This window comes from Thermobia domestica, chromosome 7 (genome assembly GCF_964235325.1).
Source record: "Thermobia domestica chromosome 7, izTheDome1.hap1.1, whole genome shotgun sequence".
NCBI classification, from domain to species: domain Eukaryota; kingdom Metazoa; phylum Arthropoda; class Insecta; order Zygentoma; family Lepismatidae; genus Thermobia; species Thermobia domestica.
The window spans coordinates 175,101,413-175,121,044 of NC_137460.1; the positions used below are offsets into that span (position 1 = coordinate 175,101,413).

General features: G+C 34.6%; 1 protein-coding gene across 3 annotated transcripts in view; it reads right to left on the bottom strand.

Moving 5' to 3' along the window:
* Ctr1A (Copper transporter 1A) overlaps positions 1-19,632 on the bottom strand; it is a 277,241-nt gene that overhangs the window by 109,405 nt on the left and 148,204 nt on the right. The gene's annotated exons all lie outside the window — the stretch shown is intronic.

Here is a 19,632-nt window from a genome sequence, read left to right on the forward strand (position 1 = left end):
TTGCTCCAATACATAAGCGTGGGTGAAAAGTGTAAAAATGCAGTGGTGTAGGGAAATCCATGGAATGTTTTCAATTGATTTATACCATCGAGTATGAATGATGTATCTTCAGTTGATATTTTGAAACTTTGCCTTTGTCTTGGTCTCATTGGAATTTCCGGTCTGCTGTCTAGGTTTTAATGCCAAATTAGAAGCAGCTTCCCCTTCAATGAGCACTGAGGAATGAATGCGAGTTCTTTTCACATAGTTCAATTGAGGAATTCTCGAGACCTGCTTTCGGTTTCTCTCGAGACATTTCGATATGAAGATTAAGCTTTGTAGTGACAATATTAAACATCCGTTAATTTCATGAAAGAAGTTTGTCGACTGTCATGCATGGCTTTACATTTGACATATCAGAATCTTCATTCTGAATAAATTCTAGACAATTTTAACCGTTTTTAAAGACATAGTTCTGAATTATTTGCAAATATTCAAATAAACTAGAATGAAGAGAATACTACTAAGAAACATTATTAGAACAAAACATTGTTGTTAATAAACTGAAAGAATCAAGCTTTAAAAAATACTGTAGGCTATGGAATTTGAACTGATGGTACTACTACTCTATACGAAGGTAAGTTAAAATTTCCTGACTTAGTAAACGTATATAAGGAAATTACTAACACAAAATGCCTGATGGTTTCGCATGTTTTATGCCTTATTTTTATTTAGTTTGTTTACGTGTAACATGTTTAATTCCTATGTTCATTAGAGCTGTGCCATATGTATAGTAACTAAAATCATGAGATATTTACAAGTATTTCTAATAAAGCATAAAAGATGAAACTTCATTTCTAATCATCGTCATAACCAGAATAAAAAACTTATAAATATTTGAAATGTTAAAATATGACTAAACTTTAACCCCTTCAGACCTGAATTTTTTTTAAGCTTGAAAAAAATATTTGTTGTGGTTTTGAAACGTATTGGGGTCTTCTGATGCCATTTTGCTTGAAATTTTGTTTTTGTTGCCCATAGTTCTCCAGATATTTTATGTGCACAAATGTGTACATCTGGACTCCACTGTCATATAAATTTTTAGTTTTTATATAGCATTGGTGTCCCGTTGTACACATTTGTGTACATTAAATATTTAGAAGGCTATCGGACACACTGATATTGTTTTAAAATAAATAACCGGTGAATCTTCCTCGTTTCATCTTCAGATAAATCGAAATCAGAAATGTCACCTTTCTCCAACATACCTAAAATTTTCTCCGTGGAGAGAGATGGGCTGCTACCAGATGGTTTATCCATGATTCTAATTTCGTGTACACACTAACTCAATGTACCATATAATTTATAAGAAACTTTTGGTCTAATGTCGTTGATATAAGTCCGATCGAAGCTAAAACAAACCAATTCTTACTAATATTATCACCCCAAAACACATACTCAATGAGCTTTCATTGATAACGCATCTGTTCATTACGATCCTCTTGGGCACAATTGTGTACATTATATTTCAACAACAAATAAAGTTATAACAAATTGCTTGTCATATTTGTAATTTTACCACAAAAGATAACAGATATTCACAAACACACGCAAGCACTTCAAAAAGATAGTTCAGAAACGAGAAACTTCTAATTATTGTAATAAAATCGACGAGGTAGTACCTGTTGATAAAACTGCAACACCACAGACTATTTACAATTCTTTTATCACATACTACTCACTAGAACGCAGCAGCTACTTGTATAACAGTGAAGCAAAGCTACACAAATGTAAACAATCGGCCTATATGCCCACAACAATGCTTTAAGTAGAATTAATGCAATAGAAATTTAATGTACACAATTGTGACCACCAGGTCTGAATGGGTTAATGAAACATTACTAAAATAAAATATTTACAACGAATAGTCTCTGCAAGTAATATGTAGAAAATGGCCAGAAATAATGAAAGTAAATTATTAGTTGTTGATTGAAAGTATAGTAGGAATAGTTTCCAACCCAAGTAGAAAATTCACTTTTCGCTTCATGAAAAGATAAACATTTTATAAAAATAATTGCAGGGAAGTAATTTCGTAACATTTCCTGAGCGTAAGTAACACACTAACGTAGGTTAGTGGCTAGCGTTAAGCGTAACTGGGAGTCCCCAGATTTGAATTTCGATGCCATGCATTCTGACGTGATTTTACAGTGCTATCAGCCGAATAACAGAATATCTTTAATACAAACTTTCTTTAAAAATTTCTTTTGTTGTTAATGTTTCAGTGTAAAATGTCCTTTTGCTGCATCGCAAATATTTTCAAAAAATATATAAATAAAATATACATATTGTGTGTAATACAGGGTTTTCATAAAGTATGGACTGATTTAATTCGCTTATAATTTACATAAAAATGCTCATATTGAAATCAAATAAAGTGCAAACGGTAGCGGAAGAATTAAATTTTTACCTGTAATCTGCACCAGCTGAGTTCATTCACCGCCACACCTCCGACTGGGCGCCACTAGGAATCGACTTCTGTGAGCTGTTGTTGATGATTTCCCTTACCCTGCTCACTGTTGCAGGCGATGTTGGCGGCCTCCTACTTTGAGGACGGTCCAGGACGCTTCCTGTCTCCAAGAACTTAGCATGCCACTTTCGAATTGCAGTCTCAGTCGGTGCCGGCTTTTTGAACTCTTTGGTGAACTTTCGACACACCAGAATTGGTGATTTTAGCTCTGCGTACCACAGAACACATTGCGCTTTCTCTTTCACCGACGCCATCTTTGATACGGTAACAGTGTTGCCAACTAAAATTTAATCCTTCCGCTACCGTTTGCACTTTATTTGATTTCATTATGAGCATTTTTGTGAAAATTATAAGCAAATTAAATCCGTCCAGACTTTATGAAAACCCTGTACAATCACCGTGACTTGATAGCTGATTGAGTGCAAAACTGTTATAAAATACTATTACAAGGCATTATACAGTTAAATGAAGATATGAGCTACAAATTAATTCTATATAATCTGTTGCAAACAAATGGGAATACAATATTGAATCTTCAGATAAAATAATATAATTTTCAATGATTTCATCGTCTCAATCATCAAGTTATTGAGGCCTTGCTTTGTACCTACGACCATATGTGAAGATCCATCCTAGTTGGTACAGTTTTCATTATTTCAATTCCAAGAAATAGGCTTAATCACAGTTCGATAAGTTTTGCGAGTTTTGTTAGGAAATTTCACACACATACACCAATGTCTCATCGAATAACAGAAGTTATCTTCTGCACGCTTCAATAATAGTAATAATAATGATAATAATTTCTAATACGTAATAGCAGAAAGTATCTACAACAATGACTTTTATTCGAAAATCTTAGGTTCTAGAAATATTGAATATATATAAATATTGAAAATATTGTGGGTTTAATTCAATAGATGGATAATGTTTGCTAATTCATCTAGTGATGAGTAACAGCTTGTAATTTCGTATTCCATATTCAAAGTATTTGTTTTATCAGTTCATTAAACAATCAAATGTCATCGACAAAAGAAATTCGAATAAAATTTCAATTTAAAGGAAATAGGAAATAATTTATATCTATTGCTACTATCTGCAACATGATGTAGCAGAGAAACCAATTCAAATTAAATTTTTGAACTTAAGCATTGTCCGCGAGCTGAATTCTTATTACGTTATTCCATTTAAATCCGTATCCTAGAGAAGAAGAAAAAGATATTATGCCATAAATGAGTATCTCAGAATCTTATTATTATAGGAAGACGAAACCCGGTATAAAAACTTGTAACTGGAAATGATTGATCATGTGAGCAATCATTATGAGAATTTGAGCTCCTAATGCGGGATAGGGCAATTTGTATAATAGTTTTGCAAAATGGGCTTTGTGTTGGACAAACGCCGTGTGTGTGGGTTTTATCGGAATTCATTCGTTTCTTCCATTTTTCATTCTATCATTATCATCCACCTCAATATCCCTATATATTAATATATATATTAATGTTATATATTACAATCCTGCAGGCCAAACCAGGTGCTACAGCATGCTCTAATATTGCTTAAACCATGTGCACAACATGCTTTGTGGCCTGTGGGTGTAGGTGTACGTATAACTCATTCAGAGCAGTCGGAATGGTAGCGAGTTTTTCTAGATCCAACCGAAAACCATAAGATTTAACTTCTTATGGTATACACAGTGCAGGAACGGAAAATGTTTTAATACACATTTTAAAAATTATAAGTATTTGGAACTGTGGGAAAAAAATTGCGTGAAAACTATGCTCGACTTGGTCAATGTAGTGATTATGGTGATTATTCTTGAAAGCTACGTTTCCTCGACTTAGAAGTTTTAAGTATTGTCAAAGAACAAGAAAAAGCTTTATTTGTATACAAGGTTTACGATCTGTCGAGTTCGACCAGAACACTTTTTAGGAACCAACTACATAGGGCATCTGAATGTTAGTTACCTGATGTTTGAGAATTCATTCTGTGCATATGACGCAGTTCACAAAGTAAGAACATATTGTGCTTATATATAGAAAATATTCTGCTCTCTTTGTAATCGCTTCAGAAGTGTATTTTTTAGAGCTACGTAACTTTGAACATAGATTGTTTCCGGCCCATGTTTATTGCTATATTTTCATTTGGTTGCTGGAATTCTTTCCTAAACTTTATTAGTCGAATTTAGGAATACTCGATAAAATCTTGCATTTACTATCACCACGTTTTATGGTTATGTTTCTAACAAACGAGAAATATACCGTGACAAAATACATCGCAGAACGCGTTATTTCAAACAAGAGGAACCGTGAAGCCGGTGGTTCCTAACACTTTCGACTTCGTGCCGAAGCATTCTGTGCTTTCTGCTGTCAAGACTTATTTTTCTCCTTCTTTCGATCTACCTTGAAATGAGAGCATATTTGGGAATTATACCTTGTAGGGAATCCCTTGCACACCCATAGCACATTGATGAAAAACGCATTTTTGGATTTCATATATATGACCTCCTTTATGTTTATATGAACCACCACTCCAGAATTTCTCGAATTGGAAGTAGCACATGTTGAAATTTAGCTTTTTCATGATTTTGGACAGCCATAGGGGGACTTGCACTTTTCCCCACATGTTCATATGCACTTTTCTGTTATTTTGATGTGAGGAATGATCTCTTACAGTTTATTGGTATTGTTTATTAACATCCTGTATTAATGTTCCTGTAACATTAGTGTGAGAAGTGCTTGGGTGTTCCAGATATTAAGAACTAGCAGACGTGCCAGGCTTCGCACGGGAAAATGTTTATGCACTAGGAAGAATGTTTATGAACTATGTTTGAAAATGAATAATTGAGCATAACTGATAACGGAGAGAGACGCCTTCTGTGTTGCCCCAGACAATTACCGAGTAATCTTACATGCACGTTCGAGATTAAACTTGGGCTTAAATGACATCGGGAATGTTCTAAATCACCTAAACGACCCTGAAGCTTATGGATTCGACACTAATCTCGATTATTCTGGACATTTTATTTTCACAATTCTAATCTCCCATGCCAATAAGGCAGGGATGCAAATAACCACTCGCCCCGGGCGAGTGGTTCATTGGCGCGGGCGAATTTTTAATATCACCATTAAAATACGGAAGTTAAGTAAATCATTTCTATTGTGGGGTGTAGACTAGTAGCTTTCTTCTTGGGCTACTAAAATTTTGTTGCTTATTTGTATCCCTGCAATAAGGGCTGAGCTTCGAGTTAAGACGATATGGAGAGCGCCTTAACTCAGCGACCACGAAAACTATAAATTTGACAATAACATCGGTAGTTTTCGATTACTTTTAAGGTCCCCACAGTATTTTTCTGCATATTGTAATTCGTATGGTTATGTAAGCTTAATTTCAAAAATTAGTTTAGATACCAAGTTTCACCTTTCTAGCCCAAGCACCTCGTGAGATAATGTCTCGCATCAATTTTAAACCATACCTTCCTATTTGAAATCCCGTTGTTAGAATATGCATTAAAAAAATGTAAGTAGCCTACGGTCTATTCCAGCTTTCGGTCTCTTTGATACGAGGAGCTACACAAAATTCATAGTATAACTCAGAAGGAGTGCAGGTAGAATGATGAAATTGTACAGTTTTAAAGAACGTCTTGTAAATTATTGATTGTAGCTTTGGAAAATTCAAGATTACTAATAAAACTCCAACTAACGAAAGCAGTATATACATATATATATATTAAGAGTATATATTATGTTACAGCTTCGGCTATGTAACACAAATATATACTCTTAAAATATATATATTGCTTTGGTCAGTTGGAGTTTTATTAGCAACATATATATCTGTATGTACACTCATGCTCAAAAAAATTGCGCGTATACTGTAACTCACGAATTTTCGCATTTATTCCATTTTCCTTACATTTATGGATAAAAGTCTGTTATTAATAAATGGAGATAATAGAAAGCAATCCAGCTAACGAGATATTTCCAAATATAAGGAAATAATAAAAATATAAGCAAAAATCAAAATTATGCTCAGTTTTGCGTATACTGGCAATCATGCTTTCGAGCAGAGGTGACCACTTTGACCTAACCTCACGCTCACAAACTCATTTCCACCTCACGCTTACCTCACCGGTCTCTCACGCTCACGTCACCAGTCTCATCTCACGCTCACATCATTAGTCTGGCCTCATGCTCACATCATTATGCCCTCACGCTCACCTCACTAGTCTGACCTCACACTCAACCTCACGCTCACTTCGTGAGGTTGAGGTCGAGTGAGTTGTGAGTTCCGAACTCGTGAGCGCCGATTTCGTGATTTTGGCCACAGCTCTTCCCGCTAGCCTATTGGCTAGCAGGCGCACCTTTAGTGCACAGGGTCGTGGGTAGGACTTCTGATATTTCGATGTATCGACGATAGTTTGAAATGTCGGGATTTTTCAATGTCGATTTTTCGATAGTTTTCAGTATTTGGATAGTTTTCGATGTTTTCTTGTTTTCAATATCAAGGTATATTTATATCACTTTCTCAACATAACGAAAACTATTTATATAACACGGCCTAGCCTGTCAATACTTCAACGTTCTCTGTTTCACAGGATTACTACCTAATACAACCAAATATGACAAACACACGTCGATTTATCAGGATCACCCAAGTGGGATTTACAATATTGTAATATTAGTTCGTACGCCTATATGACTTTTGCTTCATACGCGGACTACTAAATGCAAGTGAATTACTGAATTCCGTCTCATGGGATCGATAGCTAAAATAATTATTTAGAAAAGTTCGTTAATGAAGATGATTTACCCATGGGTAGAGGTAGAAATTAGCCATTATCGGTTTAACATTGATTACTATAGAGCAAAGACAGTAACATATAGCGAGACATGGTTTCTTGCAATTGATCCAGCGTCCCAAGAAGACCTTTCATCTCCATCTTTAACAATGTACTAAAATCGGAAGTGATATAAATTTACTACAACTTTCAGTCTCAGTATTGATCTACATAGATCAAAAACTCTATTTAAAAAAATAAATAAAATAAAATAAAAAAAAATAAAAATAAAATCGACTTAATTTTCTAAGAAAGGTTCTCACATTCACTCTTAACCTTCTATTCAAACTGAAAATGGCAAAAATCAACCACGTCCGGTTCTAACGTTGATCACTATAAAGTAAAAACTGTAACTGAGATAAGCGTTTTTTTTTAATAATTAATAAAACATCTCAAGAATACCTTTAGTTACCATCCTTATCTTTCCACCGAAATCGGAAGAAATGATAGAAGTACATTACAACTTGTGGATTCAATACATATTACAAAAAAGGTAAGAACTAGCGAGAAGTAGGTTTGGAATATGGTTAAGAATCTAAGAATAGTTGTCATCTCTCGTAACCCTTCATTCTAAATGAAATCTTTGCGTTTACCGTCCCATGGTTACGCCGGTTAGGCCAAAGAAGAGGGTGATGATGAAATAATGGGAGGAAACGGGAGAACCCCGAGAAAACCCACGCACACGATGTTTGTCCACCACAAAGTCCACTTGGCGGGGGCAGAGATCCAACCCGGGTCCCTACGTACCAGAGGTGAACGCTGTACCACTAAGCCACTGCTGCCCCTAAAAAAGTCAAAGTTCAATAACAATAATAATAATAATAATAATAATAATAATAATAATAATAATAATAATAATAATAATAATAATAATAAGTAAAAATGAACATCTCCAAGAAACAATTGATTTTTCAAATTAATGGCTTGAATCATTGGTCGAAGTTAAGTCAAATTTAACCTTATACTTGCAGTAGACATTTGCATAGGGGCCGGTCCGTTTGATGCGCTTCGCCCCCTTTCCTAAATTCTCTTTCGCATGTGACCCTTGACTTCTGCCACCTTACCAATCTCTATCTAGATAAATTTCAACAGTCCAAACAGTTATTCTGGTCATTTCAGAGACACTCTCGGTAGTTTCAACATTAAAACTATTACGTACAGTCGAAAATACGAAACGAATTTCTTTTATTATTGAACTAGCTCGTATTGTAAAACTCAAATTAATTATTCTCTGTAAATTTACTTTTAAAAAAATGAATTTGTAACAATTCAAATCTTTCTTTACAGGATACAAAGTGAAAATGCATTAAATTTTGTACAAAAACGAAGATATTTATAAAATAAGTTTTTTCCTATATAGTTATTTTGTATTGTTAAAATTTTGTTCATCGACGGAGGGAAGGGAGAGCCAAACGCTTTTGGGCCAAGGGGCGGCAAAACATTAAATCCGGCCCTGGTCGAACACCAAAAATAAATCAATCATCGGTGTTTGTCCGACTAAGGTATAAGTTATCTCCGTTTTGGGTAAAATATAGATGAAATATAGCTTTAGAAACACCGTGAGCTAGTTACATCCTCCTAAGTTGTTCCGCTCTCTGAACAACGATTAAAGGATTATACGAAAATGAGTTAAGTGGTCGAGGACTGGCACATTTACCCTAGTAATACAAAACATTTATTTATGGCCGTTCTGCGTAGTTATATTTATACAAAACAATTACTTGCTAACGATATGAATTTTATTTCCAAGTAAATAGTCGGTGTATATGAAATTCTATATACTTATCAAGATGTAATAATGTCTCTCGAATACTCGCCCAGAAAATATGTAAATTTTATTTTCTATTTGGAGCAGGCAGGGGTGCCCACAGGCTGGTTTTAGGGCGTTGGTTGCACCCATTAGACCTTTTTTTTTGGGTGGAGGGGATATTTTCTTTCAAAATGACAGAATCACACTTTTAATTATACTGTAACTTTCCTTTTAAGAACGGCAACAGTGAAGGTGAATGAATGTATTCTCTGTGGCTTGAAATAATAAAATTATGACGGAAGATGGAAGAAAATACTGTATAGACTAACCCTGTTTAGAAAGAATAGACAAGGGCTACTAAGTGATGTAGCTTGCAATGTATTCGACATGCAAACCAGTGTGTAAACTTATTGGGGAGGGGGAAACTTGCTAAGAATTTAAGCACTCTGTTTTGGGGGCGAATAGTATATTCGGGGGGAACTGCGCCCAAGTAGTTGGAGAGATGGGCTCCCCTTGGCCGAGGGTGGGGGAGGGCTGCAATTCTTATGTGCTTAACTGCTAGCCCAAGATTCAAGATTCCCCTCGCCTCTAGAAAATTCGTAAATAAAACACTGACATAGCCTACAAAATTCCTATTAAACAATGGCAAGCGAAATCACAAGAGAAGGGACAAAGGAAAATATTCAAACCACTTTTAGCGGTAATGTATCTTTAAAAATGTAGGTAAATACAAAACAATTTAATTTAATCGGTTATTTTATGATACTAACTGATGAATATTCTTGACCGGATTTCGAGGCCAAATACTCCAGTTTGCTTGACAAAACATCAACACATTCCATGATTATTTTTTACTTGCTTCTAAGAAATACTTGATCACAAAGACAGTAAAACTTCTATCCTAAGTTGGCCAATGAAAAAAAAGTAGCGGATCAAAGATACTCTCTGTTTACCTATGGTCGTTTCACAGCAGTTGTTATCTTCAGATAGAGAAAAAGAAGCTTTTGTGTAGAGAACAAAAAATCTACAGTGTTTTTGAATTACAATATACTTCTCCCTGCTATTGGAAGAACCAGGTGTCTACTTTGATCCAACCTCACTCACCCTCACACTCATACTCATTTCGATCTCACGCTCACGTCACCGATCTGACCTTACACTCACATAACCAGCCTGTCCTCACGCTTACATCACCAGTCTGACCTTATGCTCACTCAACCTCACGCTCACATAACCAGTCTGACCTCACCCTCACTCAACCTCACGCTCACTTCGTGAGGTTTAGGTCGAGTGAGCGCCGACCTCATGAGTTTGGACACTTTTGCTTTCGAGGGATTTTTGCAGTAGCACAGCACGATTGCGCAGGGAATTTCAAATTGGCAGTCGCGGAGTTGAATGAAGGAAATGGGAAGTGGAGTAAAATATTGCACTTATTGGTTTAAACCTAGTGTCTAGATTGTCTGCCTAGTGTCTAGATTAATTAGCTTTTGTAACCAAGATGTAATGGAAATATAGAAACAAACAGGTAATCTCTTGTCTTGAAGTTGGAAGTGACATGCGCCAAGGCTATTAGCATTTATTTGTTAAGAAAAAGGGAACAAGCAGAAAGTAGTTCCCGTGGATAGGTGAGGAGCGCGGTGGACTAGTAGTTCTTATACTATTTCGCCACCAGATCGAATCCCATCCTTTTTTTTTTAATATAATAGGAAGTGAATAATTTTCATGTTAATAAGAACCGAAGCAATATAATAAGGCAATAGCTTATTGATATTTTCTTTTAATGACGTATTAATCCAGGATTAGAGTTTGTTTTCAGTTTATGCTTTTGTATAGCTTCTTCTCTCATCCTCTTTTATTGGAAAAAGAACAATTTTGTCTCCAACAAAGTGTGAAAGAAATATGCAGACAGAAACAGACATCTTACAATCAAACGTGATTTATCGTGATGAAATGGCAAGTTTGCCATTATTAAAAAAATAAATAAATAAAAATAAAAATACAACCTTTAGGAAATTATTGAAGTTGGTTTCTCTTTAGTTTTCAGCTAAAATAAAAATTATTATTTTCTTTATAAGATTATACTTTATATGGCAAGGTGAGCCACCATCCGATCAATTTATTCCACATACTCTATTATCTGACATATTATTGCACATAAAAAAAAAGCATCAATCGGTAAGAAGAACTGGAAGTAGTGGTCTTAATCTATTTTTTGATGCTCTGGAATCTATTGCCTAGCGCGCCTGTCTACCCTATGTCTTGTATGTCTATCATTCAGTGGAGACACGTATCCAGGTTTTCTTTTCGGAGGAGTCCCAATACGAATCCTCCTAAGCACGTAATTTTAATGTTTTAAAATATTATTATTATTATTATTATTAATATTAATAATAATAATAATAATAATAATAATAATAATAATAATAATAATAATAATGCAACAGTTCTGTATTTCTTTTAAACTTTTCATACTACTACTACTTTGTATCCTACTATGTATGTGTACATAATCATTTATAAACCAGTTTACTTTGAACAAACTGCATTGTAGCACAAACAAACAAACAAAAAAAACTTATTTTCGAGAGACATACTATAACTAAGGAAAACGTCTACTACGTATATCACTTAACAAAAATAGCAAGAAGGTAATGAGTTTATCGTTCTAATATATTAAAGCTATAAACAAAACGGAAACGAAATGTTATTCCTATTTAAAAGTGTTCTTTAATTTCACCTGGAATCAATGGCATTACGGTATGTTCTTAGAATTATAACAAGACAACATATTGCCCAAAGTTTGGACACTGGCTCAAAGTAAACTGATATAAAAGAATCTCAAAAGGGTAAAAGCAAGTTTATTAAAAAGTGCTGAGTTTGGGAGGGGGGCAGCCCCCAGGACCTCACGCTGGATACGTTCCTGATTCAGTGCAGTGCATTTATATGTTGTAAAACATGATTATTAAATACGTAATATGTAAAATTAGCCTATATCATAGTTTTACTTTTAATAGGTCTTTTCTTAACACATCCATATTATCCGGCGTTCTGCCTCCCTGTTTATGTCGGAGAAGCGAAACTCTACTCTTTCAAAGATAGCATATACATGAACTAGAATTGTATCATCCTAGAACAGTCAATAGTGTGAAATGCTTATATTAAAAGGCTGGAATAAAAAAGCATAAGTACTGTTTTTGGTAGCGTGCGAACAAATTAAAAACAATTCAATATATTTCCTAGGTTTCAGATTATCATCTTGTGTGTCGATGTGTATTCTTTTTTAAACATAGTTTTAAAAGTCATACCATTCGCAATATTCCTAAGGAAATCAAAAGAAATACTCCCACGTGCCTCTTGTAGCAAAGCGGCTTAAGTCCGAAATCCGATTCCCACGTTAAAGTATAGATAACAAATCGGCGCATAAAAGGAGTGTTAAATAAACCAAACCAAATAAATCAATCACTCAAACAAAGCATACAACTTTAGGAAGATATCAAGGATATATTTAGGAGGTTGGAGCGACTGAAATGTCCATCTTAAATGAGTCACTTTCAAAGGTAAAAAATGAAAACTACAATACCAGGTTTAGTCAGCAGTCTCTGGCTAAAGTTACCCTGCCAAGAAGTTACTGAAATACCAGAAAAGGCAGTAATCGATGACAAAGATTAGGATAATACTGTAAGTAGGGAAGGGTTTTATATACTTCAAATCATAGATAGTATATATCATCCTTTGAGGAGTACCATTGAAGTGCATACCTCTGCTGAGCCTTCAAAAAGTTCCATGTGCAGATTTTGCTCAAAGTATGATTTTTACAGATATAGGTGTGCCGTTTGGTGTTGAGCATATACCTACAACCGTGCTGACCGCACACCACCCCAAAGTCGTGAGTGCCACAAGTTCTCTTCTATACCTTGGCACAATAAGAGGTGTTGCGTTCAGAGAGAGAGAGAAATAACTTAAGTCCATTGCACTTACATGCGTTAATAAATGTTAACTTATGTTTATAAATTATGTAAATGATCGTTTCGTTTTATGTTTATTATTATTATTATTATTATTATTATTATTATTATTATTATTATTATTATTATTATTATTATTATTATACATTTCATAACACGTTGACTGCCATGTGTATGGAATTCCATACATACGGCTCTCTCGTGCAGCACTGCGTGTGTAATTTTCCATACAAAAACAATATCTTTCAAGTTTGTTGTGTTCATTCTATAGAGGTGTATGTAATTAGATACGTATGACGTAGAAGTCAAAATTTAATGTCCATACCACGTATATGCAAAACCATACAAAAAGAAATTTATGAATAAAGATATTTATGGGACTTAAACAAAGGCGAAAACAAAGTATTACTGGCAAGTGTTGCCCATGGTGCATAGGTGATAACGGTCAACAGTTTTAAATTTAAACAAATAAGTTTTAATTAAGCACGAATTTATTGTTATTTCATGTTATTAGAACTATAATGTACTTACAAATACATTAATAATTATAATTGTATAACAATTATATAGCACGATATAAAATAATTGCATAGGTTGACCGTATACATAAATAAGTTTGTTAAACATAATAAAGATTATGTGGAATTTCCAATGAATGTGACTGACAGTTTCAGTCCTCGCGGTGAAATATTGCACATTCCCGTTTTCATATTGTTCGGAGTTCATTCCACGAAACATGGTGTATTTCGACAGATCGTTCCATATCTATTCCCTGGATGGGTTTGTTCACTGAGGCATTTTTCATAGGAGTAAGATTTCGTCTAATTCTTTTCCTAGTGGTATAGTTCCCCGAATTGAGGCAACATTGCCTCTTTGTACGGCCATGCTTACACGTTGTGTTAAAAAGTAACTGGCTCTGTTATCTCCAGTTAGGAGAGTAATTTGTTGACCAACTTCCTTGATAAAACTGAGACCTTCTTTGCCCCAAGCTCCACTGGTTTCCATAGCTAAAGTTACAAATTGGTATTTGTCAATTAGGTTACTATATTTTTTTCTCTTTTCTGTTTCTTTTCTACTAGCTATGGTACGATTATCTCTCATCTCAGAGAGCACGAATTTAACTTATAGTGTACAGTAGGGAAGGCTCAGGAGTTCGCTAGGATCGTTACACTATCGAAACCTGTGAACTGCACTGCAAACCTGTCCGCAAGCCCTCAGCAATGTTCAACAGATATTTTGTTCTAATGTTCATTTCAGTGCAAACCTACATACGAGCTTCAATTCTCGCCCTCAAACGAAAATGCAGACTATTCACGATTTGCAGTATTATTATTTTTTAAATAAAATTCTCGCGAACCATATTTCTAAATCGAAGGGTAGGGAGCCTCTCTCTCACCCACTGTATTTTCCTACAATGTCTCGCAGCGATTACATTTTTTTGGTATATCAATCATTTCTTAGTAGGATTGCTTTACCTCGAGCTAGTGATTAATCCGGTATTGCATTTTTCCCTTGTTTACCTTTGCAACTGACAATCATCGGTTGGACATTTCAGCCGCACCTCTCTAATATTAGCAACGTTTCGTCGACAATTTCGTAACATTGCATTATTTCTTTGTATTACTGATTAGCTTGGTTAGATTTACTTTAAAACTTTTTCTTTGCACCGACGTGTCATCTATACCTTAACGTTGGATGAAAATACACTAGCTCTCACCGGGAATCAAATCCAGAACCAATGCACTTGAACCATTTAGCCACAACAAGGCACATTTGAAAAAGACGTTTTAATTTTGTTAGGAAGATTGTGATTAGGTGTGACATTTAAAAATATATTTAGGAAAGGGTACGGAACATACGCACTGAACTTTCTGGTTCGAATTTCTAAAACTGACTTGTGTTAGGCTGCAGCTATTACTGAAACATTTATTTGGAAAATGCGAATAAAATAATGGGTTTTGGAAAAATTTGTTCGAAGAAATTTTAGGCCCAAAAGTAAAGTACCCATAAGTCATATTTCCTTACAAATAACTTATGCCATATATTAGAATTACTAAGGAAATAGTTGTATGTGAACTATGAGCAAAAGTCTTTGTATAATTTCTGAGACAGTCGTCGAAAAAGTCACCCCCAAGAATAAACTATCACTTGTGGATCTTTTCAGAACAAACGGGTTGTGCTTTATTATTATTGTTTTCATGAAACATTTATTTATGAAATATGAACAAAATCACCTGAGTCGTTCTGGAGAAAATCGCAAGGTAAAACTTATTCCCAAAAGTGATATACCACTTCTAGATTTTCAGGATGATGGAATTATATCATTAAGTTATTTATGTAACATTTATTTATGAAAATGGAAACTTTAAATTTTACGTCCCACGATTATGCCGGTTAGGCTAAAGAAGACGGTGATGGTGAGAGATGAGTGAAATGGTGGAATGGAGAAAGTGAGAGGGAATGGGAGAACCACGAGAAAATCCACAAGCACGGTGTTTGTCCACCACAAAGTCCACACGGCACGAGCTGGCATCAAACCAGGGACCCCAAGCACCGGAGGTGAACGCTCTACTACTGAGCCACCGCGCCCCCATTTATTTATGAAATATGAACAACAAACATCTTTTGAGTTGTTTTTGCGAAGGTCATCGGGAAAAACTTACCCCCAAAGGTAAACTATTCTATCTGTAATTTTGAGGATAAAGGATTTATGTATATTGTAAATTATTTATGAAATCTGTACCAAGTAGCTCGAGTCTTTTTAAGCAAATCGTTGGGAAAAAATTAACCGTCAATGTAAATCTCCTTTGGATTTTTCTTTTCGGGACAAAAAAAAAAAAAAAAAATGAAAAGAAATTTTTGAGTTTTACGTCCCACGGTTATCCCAATTAGGCTAGAGGAGGCGGTGATAATGAGTAATGAATGAAAGGGTGGAATGAAGAAAGTGGGAGGAAACGGGAGAACCCCGAGAAAACCCACGCACACGGTGTTTGTCCACCACAAAGTTTACTTGGCGGGACCAGGGTTTGAACCCGAGACCCCTAGCACCAGAGGTGAACGCTCTACCACTGAGCACCGCGGCCCCTTCTTTTCGGGACAAGCAAGTTATACCACATTCTAAGGTTACTACTGAAATATTTATTACTGAAATTAGAACAAATTTATCTTAGTTATTACTAGAAAGACCGGATGTTAAGCAAAATGCCTATTCTTTAATCTTAAAGATATGATCAAAAATAACATTTTGAAGTTTATATCAGGAGGGTATAGTTTCAATTTAAGCTAATTTTATTTTGCACATTTCGCCTCTTCCTGCCTAAATAATTGCTTTAGTGCCTAATATTGCCTATTCTATGCATTTTCTTCAAAATAAAACTTTACTGGGAAAATATGTAATTTAGTATTTCAAGAAAGAATTCTGCCTCTTTCGAGAAATATAAGTGTTGTTTGTAGTGATAAGATGCCGTAAGACTTTGGACTGCTATGTGTACTGATAAACTGCTGTAAAACTTTGGACTGTTATGTGTGGTGATAAAGTGCTGTATAAAATGTATTTACCAAATACACATGGAATTAATGTCAATTCGTTTTTATATATACAGTAAAAGAAGATACTAACAAACAGGTATGTTCCTATATTCTTGGAACATTATCTATGACAAATTTATTTCTTAATTGTATTCAGCATTTATCTTCATTACTTTCGAGTTACATTTTAGCACCTATATTTTAAATTTTAAGTGCCTATTTTCCAGGTTTTTAATGCTTAAACATTCGGTATCTAATTATTACCAAGAAAATTGTCAAAAACAAATCACTCCTTGAAAAAACCACTTCTTCTGGACGTTTTCAGGACAAACGAGTTATGCAGTATATTAGGTTATTACTGAAACATTTCTTTACGAAATATGAACAAAATTGCCTGAGGCGTTACTGGGAAAATCGTCGGAGCTCACTCTAAGAGTAAACTACCCCTTCCGAATGTTTACATGACGAACGATTTATGTCATATTGTTACGCTATTAATGATACGTTTATATATGAAATGTGGTTGAGAAAATTGTTCGAAAAAATGCATTCCATACAGTAAATTAAACCTTGTGTATTTTTTTACAGCAATGATTCATACTACGGTGGAGGGTTGTTAATAAAATATATAACTGTAAAAATAAACAAAATCGTTAGAGCTGTTTTTGAGAAAATTTAAGTATTTTAAATTCCTATCCTTCACCAAACTACCCTTATTTTTAGGTGTCGGAGGGTATAGAATTCGAAACGATAAAAACCTCATGTGTAGAATTCGGTCCAGATACGTTGAACAGTATGGCCTCTATTTGAGTGAATGTGAAAGCGTAACGAACCGAAAGAAGAACAGATGGACAGACATCGAAAAATCATTCTTTCGATATGAAGGGGCAATGAAATTTGAATTCATTGAAATTTAGAGTTCGATTTTTACCACTATCACCACAATTTCTTCTTTCATCGCTCGAATGTGAAAACGAATAGGTATACACGGACAAGTAAGGTGATAATTTGTAATCCCAAAATTTTAATCAGTTACGTTTAATGTATTGTCATGCTAGAAAAAAAGCTTATACCTGATATCATTTTAATATCAGTTTTTCACGCTACTGTATAATTTAGAAGAATGGTATGATTATCGTTCATATTCATGCTATCTCTTAGAACCATTGTCTTTCGTACACACAGATCTGTATAATATAGTTTTGTTCAAAGAAAGCATTTTTTATTCCTTACACAGACTTATGATTGCATTTCTTGGATATGAAAACAAAAGAGAAAGTCAATACTCTAAAGAGAAACACAAACACTAGAACAATTTAACCACAGCTTCTTTCTTTCTTGAGTTGAACTTGAACTGCTGTGCAAACACGAAGCGGGGAGGAGTAAGAACACAAACTGAAAACAATCGCTCTTATCAATAGTACTCTAATCCTGAATAAATATGTCGATTAAAGGACACTATCAATAAGTTATTTCCTTATTATATTGTTTCAGTCCTTACTAACATGACAATTATACACTTCCTATAATATTTTGTAAAAAATAATAATAATAAAAAAAAAGATGGCATGAGATGGGATTCGATCTGATGTCAAAACAGTATAAGAACTACTAGTCCACCACACTACCCACCTAACCACGGAGACTACGTTTCCTTTGCTTTCTTTTTCTTAACAAATAAAGGCTCTTAGCCATAGTGCGTATCACTTCCAAACTTAAGACAAGTTTTCCTGTTTGTTTCTATATTTTCGTACACCTTGGTTACAGAAGCTAATTTATATTTGGCAGACAATCTAGACACTAGGTTTAAATCAATAAATGCAATATTTTACTCCACTTCCCAGTTCCTTCATTCAACTCCAAGACTGCCAATTTGAAATTCCCAGCGCAATCGTGCTGTGCTACTGCAAAAATCCCTCGAAAGAATGATTGCTAGTATACGCAAAACCACGCATAATTTAGATTTTTGTTTATATTTTTATTAGTTTATTATATTATTTGGAAATATCTCCTTAGATGGATTGCTTTCTATTATCTCCACTTATTAATAACATAATTTTATCCATAAATGTAAGGAAAATCGAATAAATGAGAAAATTCGTGAGTTACAGTATATGCGCAATTTGTTTTCAGCATGGGGGTACAAATATACATTTCCATATAAATAACGAAATTTTTATTGTGTTCTTTCGGCCCCTGGAGTGATCATGTGTACTCAATTACCGAATTTCACGAACATCGGGAAATTTACAGAGCTGTCATCAAATTTTTGTTTCACCAAGGAAAATCACCAAAACGAATTCATGACAAAATCAGTAAAACTCTGCGGGACTCTACTTCGCCACATGCAGTGGTAAAGAAATGGGTAGCACTGCATTTTAGAAGTGATGATTTCTCAACAAATGATGCTCCATATGCACAAAGACTAAAAACAGTGACTTACCGCGAAATCGTGAACAAAATTCATGATATTATCCTTGAGAATCGCAGAATTTCAGCAAACATGTAGCAGAGATTGTGGGCATTTCTCGGGAGCGCCTCGATAGCATAATTAATAATGATTTGGGGCATGTGCAAGCTCTCAGCAAAATGGGATCCCAGAAATCTGTCAGCAAATTAAAAGCGTGAAAGAGTGGAGGTTTCAAAGTAATTTTCCATTTTCACCGCAATGCTAACCAATTTCTGTCACAGAATAATAACGAAGGACGCAACATGGTTGTACCACTAGTGTTGTAAATAGAAAAAAAAAGTTCGTATTTTTTCAGAAATGTACGTTTTTTTTAGAAAAAAACATCGCCTCTCGTTTTTTTCTAAATTTCGCTTTTTTTCCAAATAGTCGTTTGTAATGCATCTTTCGTCTATTTAAGTATGAAATATTTTTATGTAGGTGTAATCACCGTAAAATGCAACATAAATTAAACGCTAGATACTGATACACTACAAATATTTTACAATTTACATGAATACCATACATGTTAACAATTCGGGTTTCAGCAGTTTTCATCAATATCAGCTAAGAAATAAAAGTAGAAATGATTTTTTTTTT